Below are 6,338 nucleotides of genomic sequence, written 5' to 3' on the forward strand. Positions count from 1 at the left end.
AGAACATGTATAACTCATCCCGGAAGCAAACACTATACATTGTCTCCACAATAATTCTATAGTGTGTTGGTTCACATCTATTCTCATCGCATCACATATCATTGCTACCAATTCAGAATAGGAAACACACGAATTTAATACGATGGAGCTCCTCGCACGAGGTGGATCATAACCAATACCCATATGTGGTAGTTGAACTACTCTACCACCCCAATACAAACTCACAAATACTTGCATGATTTCTGCATCACAAACATTTTCCAAAAACAACAATGAGAGACATTTTTTCTATAAGCCCTAATTTTTAATAAATTGGGTAAAACTAACAAAGTAGAGCAAAATAAACATGAATAATGATGAATGTAGCCAAATTGAAGAACAAATACCGAATATGTTTGAAATTCGCCGGAAAACATGGACAATTGCGCCGGAGAAGATGGAAAATCGCGACTTTGCTCGCTGCCTCTGTCGAAATGTGTTTCTGCCTCTGTTCTGCTGTTTAAATCGCGACTGCTGCATAACCATTATGCGTCACTACTGAAAGACGCATAACCATTATGCGTCACTAATGAAAGACGCATAATGGTTATGCGTCACTAATGAAAGACGCATAACTGTTGTGCGTCACTCCAAAACGCTAATTTTATTTGCGTTTTCACCTAACGACGCATAACCCTTATGCGTCATTGCGTAAAGACGCATAACCTTTATGCGTTTTACTTTTAAAGACGCATAACCTTTATGCGTCACTCCCTAACTGGGAACAAATCTATTCTTCTTCATTAAGATGGAATGCAATTAACATCCTAGAACAAAAGAAGAATTAACCCTAGCACAAATCGTGATTTTTCCCATGCTTGATTTATGTTTCTGCAGAGCAGTCATTGCGCGTCTTTTGGCTGTGTAGGTACTGGAGAATTTTCGTGGTAATGTACTGACAAGGTTGAAAAAATTAAATGAAGGAGTAGTCCAAGCAACATTATTGGCATTGGCTGGATTGAAGCGCCTAAACATGACAGAAAATGTCACATCTGTTCTATCCATTGATGATATGCTCCCTGCTGTAGCTCAAGGGGCTATAGGAATTGCATGTAGAAGTGATGATGAAAAGATGGTATGCCCACTTGAGCTGTTATCAATATTTAAAAATTCTCATCTAATTGAAGCATTCTGTATTCAGGCCACTTATTTGGCAGCCTTGAATCATGAGGATACCAGATTAGCAGTTGCGTGTGAGAGGGCGTTCCTGGAGAAATTGGATGGATTGTGTCGTACTCCAATAGCTGGATATGCCTGTCGTGATGAGGACGGAAACTGTCTATTCAGAGGACCGGTAGCATCTCCTGATGGAATCCAAGGTAGTTGAAAAATGTCGAAAATTTACTCAAAACGGCCGTGTTATTATTCTCGAGGGGCATTTGACATATCCGTATTCTGTTACAAATGCAGTACTTGAAACCTCTAGAAGTGGCCCTTTTGCTTTTGATGATATGGTAAAGATGGGAAAAGATGCCGGTGAGGAGCTTCTATCTCGAGCTGGTCCTAATTTCTTTGACCGATGAGTAGTCAAATTTTTAGAGAGAGAGAGAGAGAAGTGATCCGGAGTCACGTTTTTCCATTTCTGGTGAGCACCTAGGCACTAGTAAAGATTGCGTTTGGTTGTAGTGTTGTACTATGAATAGCATCTTGTTAATCTTGTTGGAAGTTTTGGTTAAAAGCCCATTTGTTATACCGTTGGAATGTTTGTAGAATATTCATGTTATTATGATCTCATGTGCTGGCCAGTTAGCCATTGGAAAATTAAATTTAGTGCACCAATAATATTTTATCATGTAAAAGAGTATTTTACTACTCCCTTGGACACAACTAAGAAAACACACTTTGCTTTTAATTTGTCCCAACCAAAATCATACATCTATTTTTGATAACTTTACTTATTTTTTTAAAGCCTAACCGGATTCCTATTCAACTAGGAATAGGTGTAATACTATTACATCACAAACTTCTAATCCGTATTAGCAAGCAATGAAACAACTTGTACTAAACGCTTGGAACTTAAATCACACTCCTGAGTTTGAGCACATGAATATCAAGTTAGAGGCAAAATTAGAAAATAGTACTATCAAGTAAACAGAAAATACTCAACATAATCCAGAAGCAACTTGTTCACCACAGTACATTATAAAAAAAAGTAAATGAAAAAAAAAAACTCAGTAACACCAAAATTAGGTAATGGTGCCACTGAACTGACACAGTTCAAATGAACACAAAATTGATCAGTAACTCATAGCCTGTTTTCAAACTCAGAAAGAGGTGTCATATTCTCCTTCAAACCCTTCCTCTTGCGAATATCCGTGACAAGGGTAGAAGCCTGATGGCTGTTGGCTGGATTTTAGTGGACAGACCAAGCTCTCAAAAGGCTGTTGGCTGAAAATGGGTTTTCAAGAAGAATGTGTAGGTTTTTGATGGAAATAAGATAAGATATATGGCTAGGTTGGTAGCTAAGGGCTACATAAAACAGGAAGGAATAGACTTCAATGAGATTTTTCCCTGTTGTCAAGCATGCTTCCATCAGTATTGTTATCAGTGATTGCTCAAAGGAATTGAGAGCTTCATCAACTTGATATCAAGACCGCTTTTCTACATGGGGACTTGGCTGAGACTATATATATGGAGCACCACAAGGGTTTTTGAGTTCCAGGGCATGAAGGGAAAGTATGTCACTTAAACAAAAGTTTGTATGGTCTGAGACAAAGCAGCAGACAATGGTATCTTAAGTTTGATGCTCACCTTAGCAATATTGGTTTCATGAAGTCGACTTATGACAATTGTGTGTATATCAAGACAGTTGATGGGAAGGTTGTTGCTTATTTGGTCTTATATGTGGACGACATGCTTGTAGCTGCTGCTGACTTGGAAGAAATCAGAGCCATTAAGCATGAGTTAATGAGGGATTTTGAGATGAAAGACTTAGGAGAAGCCAAAAGGATTCTTGGGATGGACATTCTTAGGAACAGAAGTGAAGGAGAGATTTGGCTGCTTCAGACAGATTATTTAGTGAAGCTCATTCAAAAGTTCTAGATGCAAGATTCAAAGGAAGTGGCAATACCTTTTGCTCAACATTATAAATTGTCAAAGGAGTAGGTTCCTAAGACAGATGAAGAGAGGTCAGAAATGATGAAAGTCCCATATGCGAACATAGTTGGGAATGTGATGTATTGTATGATTTGCACTAGGTCAGATCTAGCTCATGGGATCAGCATCACTAGCCGATACATGAAGGAATATGGATAATTACACTATACATACAAAATGTTTTACCAAAGTTTCAAATTAGTACAAAAAGTTTTAAGTTCACATATAGCATACAAAAAGTTTAATTAGTGTTTCAAATTGATACATTTCATCTAAATCATTTAACACCGTTAACATTTTATTATTTTATACAAGAATTATGCCATGCAGTAATAAAAAATTCGTTACTTTTCTTAATTGTTGTCGAATTTAGCGTGGCAAATGAAAATGATCCTGAGCATGTGCTTCCAAATTATGTTCTTGTGATTTGGTGTTCATTAGTCTTCTTCTTGTTTCCTAATTTCCTTCTTTGTTGTTTTATTTTATTCAAATTTTACTACTGATAGATGAATTAGCCATAACATTAGAATACATCCTTGGATGCTAGAGAAGCAACAAAATTTCCGGTATCTAAATGCAAGCAGCAAGCAACGAGCTCACTGTGTACTAAATGAATTTCCATGAATCCATACAAATGGAGATGCTGATGAAAGTTGCATTAACTAATGAAAAAGGAAAAGTTGTTGAGGAATTTCCACTAGTTAACATAATCAACTAAACCAATTCTGCTAGGTAATATAGAGAGAGAATGAATAAAAAAATTAATTAAAGTTAATGGTGTTTAAATGATTTAGACAGAATGTATCAATTTGAAATATTAACTAAACTTTTTGTATGATATATGTAAGCTTAAATTTTTTTTTACTAATTTGGAACATTGGTAAAAAATTTTGTATGTATAATAAAATTACCCGGAAAGAATATGGCAAAGAGCACTGGTTGGCACTAAAGTGGATGCTGAGATACATCAGGGAACTAAAAATGTTGGGAATTTGTTCAAAATGCAAGCTGATGAAGTCAGTGATCCACTAATTGGGTACTGTAATGCTGATTATGCGTCTAAACTTTACACCAGAAAGTCTCAAATCGGGTATGTTTATAAGCTGCATGGAGTAGCAATCAGCTGGAAGTCGACTGATACGGTCAGAGAATGGAATGTGTATAGGCGTGGAGATAGGAAACAATTTTGGCCGGTGGAGGAAAGTCAGGAAGCAGGTCAACAACGGGAAATGAATCTAGACGCAAGAGAGGAAGAGAATTAGAAACCAGCGAATTTAGGAAATTGTTTTGAAGTTGTTTTCTGTTCCTATTATTATGCCTTTCAATTGTTAGTTAGAATTCCTAGTCTATAAATATTTGTACTCCACAAAAGAATAGCTATCTTGGAGAGATCAATATTGTGGACGACGTAGTCGTAGGCCTCCTCGTGAGGATTTGTTCTTGTTTCCAGAATTCAGCAATAAAAGTTCCTATTTCCTTCCCCTTTATAATTTCAGCCTTTCACTCCGTATCAATTGGTGCGGTGAACAATGGTGGTAACTACTCGTTTGATGGATTCCCATCACGACGGATCGGAGAAGGTTATCGGGGATCGTGACAAAAGCTCGGGCTCGTGGACTGCTACAGTCGACGAACTAAATGCCCAATTTCTCAAGACCGATGAGCGGGTGACGGCGATTAGCTCACAGCTCGTGGGCTTTATCACGGAGGTTCGGGCGGCTCTACCGACCTTGAATCCGACGGACAAATCGGGTTCAAACGATGACAGTTCCTCTGATGAATTAGAGTCAAACACAGTGGCAACAGGAGGATCAGCAACAATGACTATGCCCAACTTTGATGGGTCAAATGCCCTCGAATGGTTGGCGAGGGCGGAACAATATTTTTTGGTGTCTGACACACCCAAAGCCAAGCGGGTGAAGGTCGCCATGGTGACTCTGGCGGGACCGGCACTGCCCTGGTACCAGTTGTTACGGAAACGGGTTCCCAATCTCTCGTGGGATCGGTTTACACGGGAGCTGATGAAACGCTTTGGGAGCAATGGCGCTTTGGATGAATATGAGGCATTTGCTGCGGTTCACCACACCGGCTCTCTCGCCGAGTATGTAGCAGCGTTCGAGGCTCGCCTCGCCCAAATTTCGAATCTAGCGGATCACCAATACTTGGGGTTCTTCATGGCTGCCCTTCGCCCCGAGATCCTGCTACAAATGAAAGCCGCCAAAGTCACTTCCTATGCTGATGCGGTTGAATTAGCTCTCAGCATCGACCTCATGTCAGGCACTAAGCCGCTCGTGCCAGCTGCCACCGCTCCAGTAGCTGCTCAGTCGGGCCCCACCTTTCGGCCGGCCTCTAAGGGGTACTCCCAGACCCCCTCTTCCTTCTCGTCAGCGGGGTCGGCTCGACCGAAATCACACCGTTTCCGAAGCATATCACAGGAAGAGTACAACAAGCATATAGCGGCAGGGGCTTGTATCAAATGCGGATTGAAGTATGGGCCTACTCATCGGTGCCCTCCCAAGACATTGAATGTCCTCGTCTATGAGGAAGACGTCGTGTTGGATACTTTAGTGTAATTGGATTAACTTAATTGATCAGTATTATTATAATGATACATCATTGAAGTATGGAGGTGCGGAGTGCACGCTTATTTAAATTCATTATGATGTTAGGGGCGAAGCCCCTTAACAGATGAATGGGGGTCCGGGGGCAGCGCCCCCGAGTAGCGGGGTCCAAGGGGCAGAGCCCCTGGCTGGGGTCGAGCTGAAGTTGCTGTATAAGAAATTCATCCGAAAATGTAATTTCTGAAAGTTGCTGTATAAGAAATTCATCCGAAAACCTTTTGAAAATTAGTTATTTTCGGTTATTTCCCAACAGATGCACTGTTTCATCAGCAGGTGCACTGGTTCGTCTTCTTCAAAATCTGATCTTTTCTTCTGGTTTAACACACTCTCGAATATCAACATATTGTAGTTCTGAAATCTTCTGAAATTTATCCGATCAAATATTTTGGTAGAACCACCGAAATTGATTTGATCTGAAAGTGATATCTTCACGACTTTCAGATTATCCGTTTTGTTCAATATTCAATTTCTCCCTAACACGTTGAAAGTTAGGACGAACTCGAGGGTGAGGATGCCCCGGTGTTGGGGCCAAAGGTGGAGCTGTAACTTTTTGAAATGTGTCTGAATGGCCCAGATACATCC

At 40.0% G+C, this 6,338-nt stretch overlaps 1 pseudogene; it reads left to right on the plus strand.

Moving 5' to 3' along the window:
• LOC125189950 overlaps window positions 1-1,618 on the plus strand; it is a 10,892-nt pseudogene extending 9,274 nt beyond the window's left edge.
• The last annotated feature ends 4,720 nt before the right edge of the window (window positions 1,619-6,338 follow it).

This window comes from Salvia hispanica, chromosome 5 (genome assembly GCF_023119035.1).
Source record: "Salvia hispanica cultivar TCC Black 2014 chromosome 5, UniMelb_Shisp_WGS_1.0, whole genome shotgun sequence".
Lineage (NCBI taxonomy): Eukaryota > Viridiplantae > Streptophyta > Magnoliopsida > Lamiales > Lamiaceae > Salvia > Salvia hispanica.